Source organism: Hordeum vulgare, chromosome 3H (genome assembly GCF_904849725.1).
Source record: "Hordeum vulgare subsp. vulgare chromosome 3H, MorexV3_pseudomolecules_assembly, whole genome shotgun sequence".
Taxonomy (NCBI): Eukaryota; Viridiplantae; Streptophyta; class Magnoliopsida; order Poales; family Poaceae; genus Hordeum; species Hordeum vulgare.
This window is the reverse complement of record NC_058520.1, coordinates 283247393-283265875: the sequence shown is the minus strand read 5'-3', so window position 1 is coordinate 283265875 and position 18483 is coordinate 283247393.

The following is an 18483-nucleotide window of genomic DNA, read 5'->3' as shown; positions in this document are numbered from 1 at the left end:
TACCAACCGGCTCCTGGCTTCTCACTAGACTCACCAATCCAGGGGTTGCGGAAGGTACTAGTGTGAGTAGCAGTCACCATCCTGTTTGGAGCAATCAGGTCAATACTTCGAAGTGGTCGAGAGGAAAGCATAAAGGGATGATGTGCCTATATAAGGGGGCTTTCGTATGGTGCAAGTGTGTCAAACGAGAAGGGTCGAAGAACCCTATGCAAATACATTAATTAAGATAGGTGATGTAGTCGCTTACATGTTGCCTAAGGCAAAAGTGCAGCTTGCATCAAGACACAAACAAAAAGCACACACACTACAAGCATTCATGGTTTCATATGAAACATTACACGGACTCGACTTTGCATGGGGACTCCTAACTTGACCTAAGACATCTATCCTAAGCGACAGATTGCTCGGTCTCGTACACAGGTTCTTCAGGGTCTTCCTACTCATCCTCATCTGTGTGGGTATCATTTCCTTCACGGGTGTGGCGAGGAGTTCATTGTATTCCTCAACATCCATCCTAAGAGGTTCATCACGACGATGTTTCATCGGTGAACCGGTGAGGAGTTAAATGTATTCCTCGACGGTCAGGCGATGACTCTGTATAGGAGTGGGCTTAAGTGGTGGTATTCCTCCTCGGAAGGCGATGGCAGATTGCCCTCCAGGTGCTCCTTCTTTCTTAATCTTGCATGTCTTTATCTTCTCTAGGCGGATTAGGTCCTTGACTTGATGAAGTTCTTGGCGGAGCGTCACGGACTCCTTGATTAGAAGGTGAGATAGAGTGTCGAAAGAGAGGCTGAAGTAGGTCTGAAACCTGAGTGGCGTTCCTTCCTCCGGGGAATGGGTTGAGTGTCGAGCTCCCGTCAAGTCCATCCTTAACAAAAGCCAGGTGATGAGTAGCCGGCTCGTTGGCCATCTCGGTTAGGAAATCGTGGAGATGCACGAGCGCCTCTCGTGATGTTGTCTCCATGCCAATACGAGAGTCTCCATATGTGGTCCTTCAAAGAACCAACTAGTTGGGGAGTCATTTGCCTTCTCAATCACGTCCACGTGGTATTCCTTTGTGCTGGCATTGACCCAGTGCTCATGGTAGATAAAAACGGGCGTGCGGCGTACTTGACACTTCTCCAAGCTGTCTCCCAAGAGTAGGGGAAAGCTTGTTTGCACAAGCGTCTCACGTACGACGGCCATCTGCAAGGTTTTGAGGAGAGGGATAGAAATTTATGGGTGGTATGAAAAGGTAGTAGGGTGTAGAAAATCTCAAGTGTAAGGACTATCCTCCATGCTACCTAAGGATTCGCATAGTCAGGATGGCTCAGATACCAGCTCTATGGGGATCCCGACTTACGCGTCGGGATCGCCGAATGCACGTGTAGAGTGATCGCAGAGATCAATGCTCACTGAGCACACAGATACTGAATAACAAGAGTCTTACAACCGAAATTAACGTCTGATACAATAAAGGACCATCACGGTAAAGTCTTACATATATAGGGCTAAGAAGGCCAATCACACCAACACAACTACTAGTGGAATAATTGGTAGTAAACGGGAACCCATGCCATCAGCCTTAACCAACAGACATTCTGACTGGGAAGCGTCCTACTTCGCATGTCCATCTTGGACGACGAATTGTTCTCCATACTCTAGTTCCTCCATGTCTAGTCAATAAAATAACCAATGGAAAGCCGATGAGTACATTGAATGTACTCAAAAACAGCCCATGATATGGATAATGCAGTTGGTACTATAATAAAGTAATAAGCAAGTTTTGATTGTAAATAAGCATCATCAATTGCTTGTATGGAAATGCATCATAACTAGATGGTATTGATAAGAACAGGTCACACATATCAACATATCTCCTGAGGGTTGAACACCACAGATTCACCCTATATGCCAAGTCACCAGACTTGTCATATCATCTTACTCACATAACAACTTTATACACACACACACATGGTTTATGCGGAAATGACTGGACGTAGTTTAAACAGGATTACCCAACTGTCCTTGATCGTGGACACGACTATTCGAATAGTTTTACACTCTCCAGAGGTTGCACGCTGTACCCACGAGATCCGAGAAACTTCCGTGTCATCCACGACTCGCGGTATATAACATACCCGAGCTAAGTACCCGATCAATATATTTCCCCTGACGACACTAGACAAAGAATCCACTCGATTGGTACCCAGCCCACATGATGTATGTCTTACGAGCTCCAACTCTAGACCATATCATCCATGCACGGACCAGCGGTATGTCCCCAACAGGTAAAAATGGGATAGTCGTCCTACCTGGCATAACCCCGTCACGAGAGTGACCATATCACATCCGCCACTAGTAATGTGGGCTCCTAGCTAGCATGACCAGAGTAATCAACACAACCTCGTCCCATAATAGGGTATCGTGGTCGCACATGTAAGGTTGGGACGGTCGAAAAATCTTAAATCTAATCCCATTTCTGAAATCACTCACACAAAACCTTTCTGGTACACCACTTCTTTCTCAAGTGGTCATCCAGCTCAACACCATCACCCTCGGGCATTAGTGGCACCCGACGGGGTTTTTGAAAAACCTTTGTTATCACCACAGTGTTACCATCACCATGCATATGCTCATCCTATGCGTAGCAGTACTACTACTTGTCAACAATTTGTCTTCGTGACCCTCATAGGTGGTAGGGTCATGCTGAAATGCAACAGCTCCAGAGGAGCCATCTGTAACACCCTACCGAGGGGTTACCAGAATAAAGTATTCAACATGGCATGCATAAAAATATGTTTTCTCAAACATGGTCAAAGGGCTGCTTGCCTTGATCAGCTAGGTATCCGGGGTCTTCTAGGTCTTCGGGTCCAAGTACTTCCTCAAACGCGTGATCTATCGTTGTAATAATAATAATAATCATAATAAGCAGACTCAAAAACAGAGCACAAACTCATATCAAAAATGTCAACCTATTCTGAGAAATTCTATCGATAGTTTTTAAAGAGTTTTTTTTTGTTTTTGAAGTAGAAAGGTATTTTTAAAGTCTCATTAACACAAGCTAAAAATACCCAAATTAGGTATTTAATTAATGCTGTAAATTAAAATATTTACAAAAAATTACACAACAACACTAATAAATTCTACATATTTTTAGAGCAATTATGGTGAAAAAATATTTGAATTTAATTAAATATTTTATCTTGTAGAAATAATCTAAGTCTCTAGATTTAAAAATAAAGAAAAGGGGTTCAGCCCGTGGCCTGGCTTGACCAGCAGCTCGGCCGGCCCAACTGTGCAACTGGCCAGCTAGCCAACCAGCGAGCCGAGGCGCGTGTGCCGTCAGGTTTAAACCTCACGCGCGGGTCCCTGCAGTCAGTGACAGAGAGGGGGAGAGGGGGAGAGACTATCCACCAACAGGTGGGTCCCTCGTGTCGGGATCGTCTTCCACCTGCAGACAGAGAGGAGGGAAGGCACGTCGGCGGCGGCTCCGACGTCCTCCTGGCCAAGTGAGCACAGAAATGGGCTCGTGGCATTTCCGCCTACTTGGTAGAGGTCGAGGGACCGACGGGGAGGACCTGTGTCAGCTACGATGATGAGACCGCGACGGCGGAGTTTTGGGTTGTAGTGGCGAAGGGTGTTCCGAGCGAGGAGAAGCCCGGGGGAGTGGTGGAGGAGGTTCTTGAGCTTGTTGTAGTCATGGGGTAAGTGAGTGGAGCTCGAGAGCGAGCCTGTAGCCTAAGATCGATGGAGCTTCGACGCGGCGGTGCCTCGGTCGATCTCGAGCATAGGGGTTCTCCTGCTCAAGTGGGGGTGCTAGGGGCTCGATTGAAGGTTTGGAGGAGAGGAATGACGTGCTAGAATGATGGGGGAGCCTATTTATAGGATGGCGATGGGGCACCGAGCGGGGAAGCGGCGGAGGTTTTCGCCATGGGTGCAGGCATAGTTTAAAAACCGAGCCGCAAATCAAATCGGAAAGGTTGTCGATTCAGGTTTTTACCGGACGGACCACCTTTTCATCGGTGCGATTGTTAGTTTTTTACGCAAAAAGTAATAAGTGTTGAGTAATATATTTTCTAACATAGTGTGAAACAATGGTCAAATAAAATTATTTTCATGTAGTGAACAACAAAGTAGCATAGCCGAGTTGGTTATAGGGCCGTTGGCAGGCCTCGTGTATTGCTCACAGGACCTAAGATCGAATCCCACTTCTCCCGATTTTCATTAAAATATTTTCTTGGTTTTTCTCGGTTTAGTAACCCGGTGTTTCACTGGTTTTTTAGAAAACCGGCCGGTTCCACCAGTTTTCTCTGGTCCGATTGCACAACGGTCTTATTAGCTTAAAGACCTGATGATGTTACCGGTTCCAGTTTTTTCCGGTCCGACCGCCGGTCCGGTACGGTTTTTGAAACTAGGGTCGTAGGAGAGGTAGAGAGGGCTCGGGGCCGAAACCATGGTTTGTGGACGTCGTTCCGGACTGTGCGGACGCAACGGGATGAGCGGGGGTCGCTGTGCAAGCGTGCTGCGGGGCCGCGCCCTCCTGACCGGATCGGGCGCGAGTGGGCACGGGTAGCCTGAGCTAGTGGAGAGGGGAAGAATGTGGCCCTGAGGCTGTCCTCTGTCAGGTCGTTGTCGGGGGCGAGGTGAGACATCGAGGGGAGGTGAGCATCGGCCGGGGTTTGCCTCCCTAGCCTCGGGTGTGCCGTGTAGCGTGTCTAGAGCATAGTTTTGGCATGCCACGATATGCTGGCGGGCTTCGGCCTTGTCTGGCGTGTGTGTGTGGGTTGGGCTAGATACCCCTCGTTTCCTTGGATCCGAGCAGATCAATGTTGGTCAAAGGGAGGTGCTTAAAGAGTTTCTGCGAGCATTTAACGAGGAGCTAAATTGGGTTTTTTCGCTTACTCACTTTGAACCAAGGAGGGGCCACTCGTTTGCAGTTGAGGAGTGGTCGTGGCAGTCTGTGCTAGGAGTTTGAGAGAAGGGAGTGGGTGTAGAGAGTGCTAGATGTTGTTTGACCAATATGGCTGAAGGTGTTTGAACTGTGTTTGGGGCAGCTAATCTTTACCAATCAGGCTGAAAGCTAATAGGATTGAATATTAGGAATATTAGGATACTCTACCAAATTTGAGCTCCATTGGACAAGTTTGGCAATGCAAACTTGAAAACACCCCCAAATGGAGTTCTGCCTTATAAAGAGGAAAGGTGAGCAAATTAATGACCACAAATCCAATTCTTGGCAGGGTCTCCTCATTTGGGGTATTGAGGTATCATGCCAAGTTTAAGGCCATTTGAACAAACTTTGTAATGCAGAGTTGCTTCAACTTGAATCTGGACATGACGGGTTTTAGGTTTATTTGGTGCAACAAACAACCTTGTAATGAGGTGAAACTTGGCATGATCACCAAATACAGCTTCGGGAACATTCTACAATTTTTTGGGAATTTATTGAGAACCTTTCCTTTGGAAATATTTCAAAAGGACAAAACAGACAGAATAGGTTTTCTAAGGTTTTCTCAACTATTTTGAACATAAATATGGGTTAAAAATATTATATATGCTAAATATATGACCTCGGAGTATCTCCAAATTTTCTCAGAGTTTTCTAAGGTCGAAAAATAATTTTCCACTCAGAAATATCATTTCTGGCCTCAGAAAAGGACATGCAAATAAAATAGGAAAATCTTTTATAAAATAATTATTTTGTAACTTTGGAGAGTTATAATAGTTCTAGAATCAGAATACAATCTTTGGGTGAAGGCACCCCCTTGAAATCAGGGAATTTTAGTGCAAACCCTAAAGCAAGTTTTTGAATTAACAAAAAGGAGAAAAATATTTTTGATGGAAATATATGTTATAAAAAATTATTTTTAGATAGATACACTCGAGCATAAATAAAATCAATGACAATCATGGCACTTACAACATTTTCTTGAATTTTTTTAATGAAATCCAAATTTGAAAAGACTATAGTTGAGGCAAAATGAAAATAGGGTGTGACATTGAAAATGTCCTATGATGATCTTCAAATGGAAAATGATTCATTTCTTGCTCAAGATATCAGTAATGCTCAGGTAGAATTCATTCCACCATGTCTAAAATGCATCGAACGTGAAACTGCTAATTTTTCACCTGAAACCTCAAATGCTTCTATCGCTACAAATTTTTGAACTGTTCCGGGGGTATCAAATTCTTCACTTGAGGAAAGCACAAATGCTACTAACGAAAATGCAGGATTGAAGGAATTGTATGTGACACACATATACAAAAGTCTCAAAGGGCATCAATCCCTTTGTGATGTGCTCAAAAAGAAGATTCTGAACAGGAAGCCTAGGAAAGAAGGCATTGCCATTCAGAGGAAACTAAACGGTGATGGGTCATACTGGAAACCTAAGGAGTACCCCAAAACCTCATGGTTGCTGCAAAAGGACCTCCCATTGATTCATCCACTCTAACAGGCTTTGCATGTGATATGTATTATTCCTCTGATGGGTCATTTAACTCCAACTATAAACTATGCAAAAATCAAGCTGGTGAAGTATTTGCTCGATATGTTGGGACCAACTCTAGGAATGGACCACCCTTGAGGAAAATCTGGGTTCCCAAAATCTGTTTGGAAAGTCTTCAGGTGAATACCCTCATGACACCACCTGTGAAGAACAAGAACCCCTCATAAAATTTCTCAGGTTGACCAAAGTCTTCACGAGGATCAAATTCTGCAAATGGTCAAGACTATGCTCGTACTCGCACTAATGCTTGTGATATGCAGGGAAACTACAAGGGACATGAATATGTGCACTATTCCTCAAATCACTATGTTCATAAGTCATCAAAGAATTTATGTGCCTATTCATTTGAGTACTCTAACCCTCTACTATGAAAAGAAGTGCATTAGCTTCAATGCCTCCATTCTGTTATGGTGCTCGCAGGATGATGAACTCTTTACCGCCCCTTCAAATATGGGTCGTGAAGAAATCTAACTAATCACTTCTGTAGGTGAGATCTCGAGATGAAAGTCATCATCTAAAGTATTTGCTGTAGACCTGAGGAAATTGCTCGATAGGACGCAAGCTAAATCATGATGAAATGATCTATCATTTCACACGTCCTCATTATGTCCTCAAATTTATTTTTATGATGAAATTTTAAGTCTGGTGAAATAGATATCATATTCTTCCATGTGAAGCATATGAGATTGTAAGCAGTACTAATTCATCTACAGGATAATCAACCCAAGAACACAGAGTGGGTTCTTGACAATGGATGTCCAAATCAGATGACTGGTGATAAAAGCTTATTGATGAATATCCCACTTACTCCATCACCACCGAAGCATATCACCTACGGTGACAAAGGTAAAAGTAAGGTATTGTAACTTGGTAAAGTGGCTATCTCTAAGGATCGACACATGGACAAGGTCATGCGTGTCGAGTCCCTTGGGTCTAACCTCATGTCAATCTCAATGCTTTGTGATCTAGATATGATTCTCATATTTGGAAAATATAGATGTGTTGTCATCATGGAATCTGACATATCCAAAGTCTTCGAAGGCTTTAGGAGAAGAGAGTTGTATATTGTTGACTTCTCTAGAGGTCCTCAACTAGCCACATGTCTACTAGCTAAAAGATTAGAAGACTGGCTATGGCATCGATGACTTGGTCATGCACGCATGAGGAATTTGCACACATTGGCGAAGAAGAAGCATGTCATTTGCATCGAAACCGTCAAATTCCTCAAGGACCACTCCGTGGGGCTTGTGAGTCTGGAAAGATGACCAGGTCCAAACACCCCTCGAAGAATACCATGACTACTACTCGTCCTTTTGAATTGCATCATATGGATCTCTTTGGAACTACTCACTATGCTACTCTAACCAATAAAGCATCTCTATATGTCTTTGTCATCGTTGATGATTATTCTTATTATACTTGGGTGCATATCATTCTATATAAAACTGAAGTGCATGAAGTCTTCAAACGGTTTTCATCAAGGGCCTCGACAAACTTCGGCGCCAAGCTCAAACACATGAGGAGTGACAATGGGATGGAATTCAATAATACATGCATTGATGATTATCTTGGTGAACTTGGTATTACTCACGAATTTGTGCTCCATATACTCCTCAATAGAATGGCATTGTTGAGTGCAAGAATAGGACTCTGGTTCAAATGGTATGAACTATGCTTGAAGTATATCACACTCCTCTTCACTCTTGGCCCGAGGCAATCAACACTGCTTGTCGCATCGTCAACAGGGTATATCTTCACAAATTCCTCAAGAAGACCTCATATGAACTCCTCACTGACAAGAAACCCAATGTAAGTTATTTCAAAGTCTTCGGTGCAAGATGCTGAATTAGAGATCCTCACCCTAGCTCAAAATACGAACCTAAAGCACATGAGTGTTTTATGCTCGATTATGGAAATCACTCGCACACCTACACAGTCTTCAACACCTATCACAACAAGGTTGTTGAAACTGTATTTGTGCGGTTCGATGAAACTAATGGCCCGCAAAGAGAGCACTTGCCTCCTGTGCGAGATAAATTTAATCTTGAGGAAGCTATTAAGCACAAGGCTAATGAAGATATTATTCCTACTGAGGAACAACCTCTTGTTGAAGAAGTCGTCCCCAACAATGATGAAATGCAAGCTAGTACACATGAGGAAATTGCTCTAGATCAAATTCCTCAGCCCAACCAAAGTTATCAGCCAACACATCCGAGGATTGCAAATGAAGTGGAAATTGAAAAAAATCCTCGACGACATTAATGCGCCAGGTCCCCTCACACGCTCACAAGCTTCACATTTAGTTAACTTTTGTGGGTATTTCTCCTTTCTATCTGTCGCGGAACCCTCAAAAGTTGATGAAGCCTTCATGGAACCTGAGTGGATTCAACCCATGCAAGATGAACTTCTTCAGTTCAAGCTCAATGACGTATGGGAACTCATCAAAAGAACAGATCCTCGCAAGCACAAAATCTTCAGCAGCAAGTGGACCTACCGAAACAAGCAAGATGAGGATGGTCGGGTTGTGAGGAACAAGGCACGACTTGTAGCCCAAGGCTACACACAGGTTGAAGGAATTGACTTTGATGAAACTTTTGCACCTACTGCTAGACTTGAATATATTCGTATATTGCTTGCTTATGCTAACCATCACAATATTACACTTTATCAAATGGATGTGAAAAGTGCATTCCTCAATGGTAAGCTTGAGGAAGAAGTATATGTTGCTCAGTCCCCAGGTTTTGAAGACCCGAAGCATCCAGACGAAGTCTTGAGAGTCAAAAAGGCACTCTATGGCCTCAAGCAAGCCCATCGGGCGTGTTATGATACATTGAAGGAATTCCTTGTGAAGAAAGGCTTCAAAACCGGTTCACTCGATCTCACTCTTTTCACAAAATCCTATGATAATGAACTCTTTGTATGCCAAATATATGTGGACGATATTATCTTTGGTTGTAGTGACAAACGTTACAATGATGAATTTGCATACATGATGGTTGAAGAATATCAAATGCCTATGATGGGGGAGCTGAAATTCTTCCCAGGTCGTCAAATTCATCAACAACGCATTGGCATCTTCATCTCTTAAGAGAAATACCTCAAGGTTGTCCTGAAGAAATTCGGAATGAATGAATGGAATGACGTCAACATTCCTATACCTACCAACGGTCACCTCTCCACTAACGAAAATTGTATTGATTTCGATCAGCGGGTTTATTGCTCTATGATTGGCTCTTTATTGCACCTAGTGCATCTAGGCCAGAGATTATGCTTAGTGTTTGCATGTGTGCATGTTTCCAAGCAAAACCGAAGGAATCACACCATAAGGCTGTGAAACATATTCTTCAATATCTAGCTCACACACCAGCGCTTGGATTATGGTACCCCAAGTGCTCAAATCTCCACCTCGTTGGATATTCTAATTCTGATTATGCTGGTGACTGTGTGGATCGCAAGTCAACGTCAGGCACATGTCATTTCCTCGGAGACTCCTTATTCTGTTGGTCATCAACGAAGCAGAACTGCGTATCACTCTCCATTGCTGAAGCTGAATACATTGATGTTGGATCTTGTGGTGCTCAACTGTTGTGGATGAAGCAAACTCTAAAGGACTACGACATCAACATGAAGACTGTTCCCCTCTACTGCGATAATGAGAGTGCAATCAAGATCGCCTACAACCCAGGACAACACTCGAAGACCAAGCACATCCACATTCATGATATTTTTCTTCGTGATCATGTACTCAAGGGCAACATAGTCATTGACCATGTGAAGACTGAAGGCCAACTAGCAGATATCTTCACTAAGCCCTTGGACGAGAAAAGGTTTTGCAAGTGGAGGTGTGAGCTAAATATCCTAAAATCTTCGGGTGTTCTGTAAAAATGCACACATCCTAACACTTATGCAAAATTGATGACTTAGATGTGCAACACACGAAGTAATGTTCTTCTTCAATCAATGAAGAATAACACTCTAAGTGTGAAGAAATTAATGAAGAATTTGATTCTCACAGCCCTACGACAATTGTACGCGGCGCCTGAAATCATCATTCTTATACGGTGGGTCACGCTACCACCATAATTTGAAATTCTTCAAATTCGAAATTGTTCAAAGTTGAAATTCGTCAAAATTGAGAAATTTTGCAAATTCCTCAAATTTTCAATGTCTTCAAAAAAGTTAAAAGCCTTCAAACTTTTCTGATGATCTTCATTAACTATATATATACACATAGATTAGCTTTCAATGTCCTCAACAGCATTCACTTATTGCTAAGTTTTCAAGTTCGATTCCAATCTTAGTGAATGTGATCAGACCCTACTCCCCTCTATGCTAAGATCAACACAAACTATTCTTCATTCTTCATATGCGTTCTAATTGACAATTGTTCAAAGTCCTCACTAAGTCCTTGTCAGCTGAAGACTTTGCTACAAAATCCTCAAAACTTTCAAACTTAAATTTTTCTGTCGTTACCGCTCTAACTGCAGCCAATACTCACGATAGGATAACCACGATCTCCACTATCTCCACTGCTTCGTACGTGGGTAACACATGTCATGCAGAGAGGAAAGGGAAGGGGCAGTTTCATCCAAAAGTTTCTCTTCGAACCATTTTCACCTGAACTATAAATAGCCCCCTACCCCCTTTTAGTGAAAACTCTTCCTCTCGCTTTCATCTTCCCACCCTCGAGCTCTACCCTAGCACCGCCACTGGAAATCTTCGTCGTCGGTGAGGAACAACATCGCTACCTTGACTTCGCCGCCACCGGACTCACGCCGACTGTGGTTCATCTCCCTTCGCTGTCGCCGTAGATGTCTTCAAATGCTGAGTTAGGGCAGTGGAGATCTAAAGTGATGAGCTTCAGTTTTCACTTTCTCAGTTCGTCGTGTTCTTCACACAGGGTAATTAAAATCTAATTTTACTTCCCATGTTGATCCATTTATTTTCATTAGATCCGTGAAATCTGTTATTCCTCCGAAAATCCTTCATATGATCACAATCTATGTCTAGAACACGTGATAAATTTCTCTAAGTTACTAAATTCTTCACGAGATTCCTCAATTGTGTAAATTTCCGAATCCGCGCAACTCTGGAACCCAAGATCATAATGCTTAGCGAAATTCGTCAACAGAGTATTGGTCAAATTCCTCACCTTTAGTCATTTTTCAAATTCCTCAAGTCTGAGAACGCATATGACCACTCCAAATTCTTCGCACCTATACTTTGTTCACAACTACAGAAATGTTAGCTCATGAATCACTAGATTCTCATCAACTTAACTCATTTGCAGCATTTCTTGAAGCAAATATACGTGTGTCATCAGATTCCTCTAGAATACAAATTCCTCAGCAAAGTCCTCAACTAAAGAAAATGGAGGATGACAAACAACAGAAGGAAGGCAAGATGCCAGAAAAGAACACTACCTTTGATATTCCGGATAACATCTATGCTGACTATTGCACACCGATGAAGAATTGTATGGGAAAGAAACATCTGTGAAGCGCAAGATCGGGCCTCAGTTGATTGAAATGAGATGGGCTCAGGAGTGGAAGTGATACAGGTATGTCACTCCTAAGTATGCCAAGAAGTTCGCCAGCAAGCCTCCTTGCTCCAGACCTCCTGTGGAACAGCAACAAAGTGCCCATCCCTCAAGCATGGTCACAACTGAAGACTATCCTGATGAGAAGCCCAAGTATTTGGATAAATTAAGGAAAAAGGCCAAAGAAGTTGTGAACAAGTTTAATGAGGATTCTACTGTTACAGCTGCTGCTGCCCCCTCCTCTGCTGCTGAGGCTTGTGCCACCAAACAACCTCCCAGGAAGGCACTCGTGAAGAAATCTGTGTCAAACCAAAGTCCTCAACAACACTGTCCAAAGAGCAAATTCCTCAGACAGAGTCAACGGTGGCTCCAAATTTATCAACAACGGCAAAGTCCTCAGCTGCAGCAAAGTCTTCACTTGCTTTGCAGCCCCAGTCCAGCCAGGAACCAACGGGGACTTCAGTTCCCTCAAAACCATCAGCTTCTGGTACAACCCACATATCCTCAAGTGGCATACTGAAGACAAAGACAATTGTTGGGCGCGGAATTACGCCCAATCTTAATAGAGTTGTCCTTAGTGTTCCGTCTGCATCAGAGGAAAGTGATGAATATGATGTGGAAACCCTTCAAGCCATCATTAGAAACAAGTAACAAAGGGTTGCACAAGCTAAGGTTCCACCATTCCCCTCGCACTGGATCCGAAGGTGATACTGAATTTCATTGATCTTTGGTACAAATATCCCAACACACCCATTGATGACTTGCACCTTCCACCTGGACCTAGTCACATGGTGGCCTCGTTCATCAACGAAGAACAGTGGAAGGCTCAACAAGCCAAACAAGCTCAAAAATCACAGGTTCAAAAGGAGAAGTTTTTGCAACAAAATCTTCTAACCTTGACGCCAGAGCAACTTGTCTCCACTCAACCTGAGCTCGAAACCCTCAATCACGAATAGACAAGTCTTCAAGCTGCCAGTAAGGGAGTCAAAGTGAGGTTTGTCAAGGCTTCTACTGAAGCCATTGCTGAGTACAACAACAGGGTTGCAGTCCCAGCGCAACCATTAATTCCGTAGGCCAGCTACACTATCAACCTGGCAGATGAAGATGAAGAACCTGAACTTATGCACGTGCAGCTGATGCACCTGCTACTGACGCACCCGCTGCTAATGAAACTGCAATTGATCACACTGGTGAAGAATTTACCAGGCGTGCAACTGCATATGCAATGCATGAAGAAAAATGCACCTTCACCAAAGTCTTCAAAGGTGAAGAAAGTGGCACTTCCTTTTGCATCAGAAGTGAAGAAAACAAAAGCAGCTGAAAAGGAAGCCAACAAGAGAAAGGCATCAACACCTTCAAAGTCTTCACACGCAAAACGCATGAAGACTTTGCCTACCTTTCATATGCTCCAATTGATGCAACTCCTCTCAATGTTGCACCGTCATACATGATTGTACCCTTTGGTGAAGAACATTTCGTTCACGATAGGGATGAGGAAATGGATGAAAATTGTTCTACTGCTTCGACACCCATAGATGAGGAAATAGAAGCTGATGAAATTCCTCAAGCCTCAATTCCTCCTCCTTAGAACCCTGAGATGACTACTGAAGAAAAGGAGGACGATGTGGACATTGGCTGCAACACACCTGTGATCCATGATAACTTTTGGGAATAGATTCATCCAAACTCACCAATGGTCCCTCCAATTCCTCGAATCCCTGAATCCCCTGTACCACTGAAGTTTTGACTGGCACTGAAGAAAAGAGCGCTCCAGCAAAGTTTGCTCCTGCTATGGAATCAGCTGCATCAGTTGATGAAAATTAAAATGTTGAAGGAACTGTTGTGCCCGCAACTCATACACTTTCTTAGCATATTCCTCGAACTGAAGAAGATGTGCCTGAAGACTCTACTCCAGCACAAAATGAAGAATCTGCTGGTGAACCACATGTTGCAAATCCTGAGACAACAACTATGGTTGCTGAATTCCTCGAGCAGGAAATACACGAATACTAGGAAGCCGCTTCAAGCCAAATCTTCAACTGAAGGGAATCAAACCGAACAAAGGACAAAAGGCTAAAGTTTGACACGGCCCATTTCTTTGATGAACATCATTACTTTGTTGTCCCTAGTCCATATATGGATCTCCTCAATAGATGAACTACCAAAGTGCTTTGCTCTTCGATAGGAGGAAATTACCTCATATGAACCTATCCTGAGAGTTCTTCACGATTCTGGCATGCTAAAATTCTGCACAGACATCTGTGACTGGAATGAAGAAATAATTCTTTAGTTCTATGATACACTGCACCTGTTAGGAGATCCTCAAGATGTCAACACATGGGTTACCGACTGGATGACACAGGACACACACTTCAAGGCCCCCACAATTGAATTGCTTGAGGCTCTTCCTGTGCCAATACCCTTAGATGGAGCCAGATGCATATATGATGAACCTGAACTGGGAGATCAGTATATGCAAGTTCTCATGAAGCCATTGGCACCTGGTCAGCCCCCAATAACCAAATTCCTCGCAAAGGGATTAATCTATGTGACAAGGACAGTCTATCACATTATGGCCAAGACTTTTTATCCAATCAAGGGTCATGATTCAAATGATGAAGAAATAGTGGGCATCATGAAGATTTTTCTCTTTATCATCATACATGGAATCCCCATAAATCTTAATGATTTCTTCCCGAGAACTTTGTCCCACTCTGCTCTCTCACCACTTGATTTGAAGCCTTACACTCTATGGATCATGAAATTCATCAAAAAGAGGTCAGGTATTCCATACAAGGCTGACATTCCGAATCATCAGACTTGTCTGCCTCCAATTGAAGTCGTCAAGAGCTCCTTTGATGAAATTGAAGGCAAAGGAAAATAAGTGATTGATGAAGGCACAAGGCCCCTTGATGGACAATTTCACAAAAGAACATCATATTCCACCAATGATGACACTATATCCCAAGAACCACCAAGCCCAACTGCACCGCACATGATGACTGACCATGAACTACTGCTAAGTATTCATCAGAAGGTTCATTGCAACCACAAATGGGTCAAGCGTCAGGTTGGAGAAATTATGAAAGACCCCAATGCAACCAGGAATGTCGTGAAGATAAATCACTACTACCTGCATGAGATCTTTGATCACACATGGGCTATTCTGTCTCACCACAAGACTCCTGAGGAAGTTGCAGAGATGGAGTTCCAACAAGACTTTGACTAGTCCTGGCCTCCGAAGAAGAAGTTCAAGGAGGTCCCTGGTCCCCAACTAGTGGCCAGCTCATTTTCGGCAACCCGCACAACCAATGAAGTTGAAGACGTTTATGACACTACTGCAATGCACCTCCTCTGACTCAGAAGTGAATTTCGTCAAGGGCGTTAGTCCTTAGTTTTTGTCCCTTTTTGTCACTTGAGGAGAAAGGGGGAGAAATCCGAGTTAGTATTCAAGCGGGCTACTTATGGGCTATTATAAACTTTATTAAGTTACAAATTCTTGTTCTTCTGAAATTTTTGGTGTAATGAGTTGTAACTTAAGCCCGGTGGTGGCCTGACGCTTTTAAACGTCTTTTCCTCGCATGCTTATTGCTCAAGTTGATTAAATGTATACATCCGGCCAGACAACATTTTTTCATCATGCATTTCAAATTCCTCATAGGCGAAGATCTCCATAATATAAATCATCAATGTGCATTTGAATACCAAAGCAAATTCCTCAAACATGCACATCTTCAAGGGGAGTTTCTCTATATCTTGCAATAAAATTCTTCAAACTCTGTACTTACACTTCATATTTTTATCCCCGGTTAAAACTTAACCTATTTTTTATCAACCACTAAAAAGGGGGAGAATGTAAGTGCATCTAGTGCCCCTTAGTGATTTTTGTGGATTGAAGACTTATAGGTTAAGAGACTGATATGTTTGTGAGTGTATACAGGCTCTATAAGTCTGTGAGGAGTTTGAGTTATTCGAAGAATTTTGACCCCTTAAAATGATGCCTTCGGCTGAAGACTTTGGTCATTCCTTGAAGACCTTGATCGCGAAGATATTGCAAAGAAATTGATATTCCTCATGAAGACATTGAAGGTGAGGAATTCGGTGTGTCCTGAAGAAAATGCTCTGAAGACTTTGAACCTTGAAGATTTACTCTTTCTATTTCATTTTCTTCATTCTTGAGTCATAGGAACACCGTACTGTTAAAGGGGTCGAGGTAAAACAAAGGAAATATTTTCCTCATGATGCTCAACTCAAACCTACACCTACCAGATCCTCCAATTGAGGAACATGAGAGACATGAGGACTTACACAGTTGAATGTTCCGACTGTAGTCGTGCAGCACGCCAACTCTCCCCAATCTTATCCACCCAACGATAATATTATTGGGGGCAATAATTTCATATCATGTGGGGATGCTCCCAGGCTATAAATAGTCGCCCCACAACCACTAGCTGGTTGGCTGCTCCGAGAGAATCTGACACCTGTCATTTAGAGCAACCCTATTCCTCGAGGACCTTGAGCGAAAATCATCAAGTGAGGAAAAACCCCAAACGCCCAAACCAAAACCCAAAACTCAAAGTGATTGAGCACCACTGAAGAGACTGTTCTTGTGTGGAATCGACACTTGTTACCTTTGAGGACTGTGCATCCTCCAGATGGTTAGCGTCATGGTCTAGAGCATCCAATAGTGAATTGTGGATCGCCGGGTGATCGAGTTTGCGATGTTTTGGAAGTCTGTCCTGAAGACTTACCACGAGTGTTGGGTGAGGACTGCGTGTCCTTCCTCAAGGAGAATATGGCAGGGACTGTGTATCCCGGGACTGCGTGTCCTTTGGTTTCAATACCAAGTCGTTCCAAACTAGATGTACAACTATCATAGCAGTTGGAACTGGGTCATCTACCACTGTCTTCATCATGCTACTTGTTCTATTCCTTGAACCCTTTTCATTTCCTCAATTGCATGTTGAAGACTTTCATCTGTACTATTTGAAGAATTTGACTGAAGACTTCCTCTGAATTCGTCACCTCAAATTCTTCACCTGAATTATTCATCACCTCCTTATCGTGTATTCATGACCTGTGCAAACCGAACCTATCAATTCACTCTTAGTACTTTGTTGTAGTCGCTTCTGCATATCTGTCTAAGTACTATTTCAGCTGCACTTAGTTCATGAATGAGGACTTTCCTCGCTAGGAATTTCCTCAGTGATGAATTTGTAAAAATCGCCTATTCACCCCCCCTCTAGTCAATATAATGCACTTTCAATATATATCACTTTGAAAAATAGAACCTACAAGGTTACACGACTTACCTTAAAGCCCGTCAGCAAGCCAGTGAAGGCTTCATTCAGTCTGCTGTTGAGGGACTGAATACTTTTTAAAACCACATCCATAAGGGTGCAATGCTCTTCGTCTATAGAGGAGTGATGTCCCATAAGTGTTTGGGATCGCAACAGTTTTCGAGGGTAGAGTATTCAACCCAAATTTGTTGGTTCGCACGACGAGAAGCGAAAGAATATGCTCAAGTATTTGCAGCTGAATGTGTCAGATTCAACCACACCTAAAAGATTAGTGTGTGCAAGCAAAGTATTAGTAGCAAAGTAGCATGATAGCAACGGTGCCAGAAACGATCTATTGACGGCAGACTATTCCTAACTGTTGTATAAATGGCGCCAGCACGTTGACTGGGGATTATTCTTGAGAAGAATGCTTCCCCGGCTACGGCTCCAGAAAAGTATTGCAACAAGTAACAGCGGAGTAGCAAGGAACAATAGTAGCAGCAGCAGCAAAGTAACAAGTAAGAGCAGTAGAAACAGAGTGGCCCAATCCCTTTTGTAGCAAGGGACAAGCCAAGACAAAGTAATGTAGCGAGAACCAGTAGTAAAAGACTCATAGGCAGTGGACCGGTGATGGATGAGTGTGACGGATGTGATTAATCATGTAACAACTATAACACGGAGAGATATGTAACTAGATCCCGTTCGTCAATCTAATGTAGGCATGTATTCCGTATGTAGTCATACGTGCTTAGGGAAAACAACTTGCATGACATCTATTGTCCATCCCTCCCATGGCAGCGGGGTCCTAATGGAAACTACGGGATATTAAGGTTCTCCTTTTAATAAAGAACGGGACCAACGCATTAACACACGGTGAATACATGAACTCCTCATACTATGGTCATCTCCGGGAGTGGTTCCGGCTATTGTCACTCCGGGGTTGCCGGGTCATAACACATAGTAGGTGACTACAACTTGCACGATAGGATCTAAAACACACATATATTGGTGACAACTTAATAGGTTCAGATATGAAATCATGGTACTCGGGCCCTAGTGACAAGCATTTAGCATAGCCAAGTAGTACCAACATCAATCTAGAACATAGTGGATACTAGGGATCAATCCCCGTCAAAAACTAACTCGATTACATGATAGATCTCATCCAACTCATCAT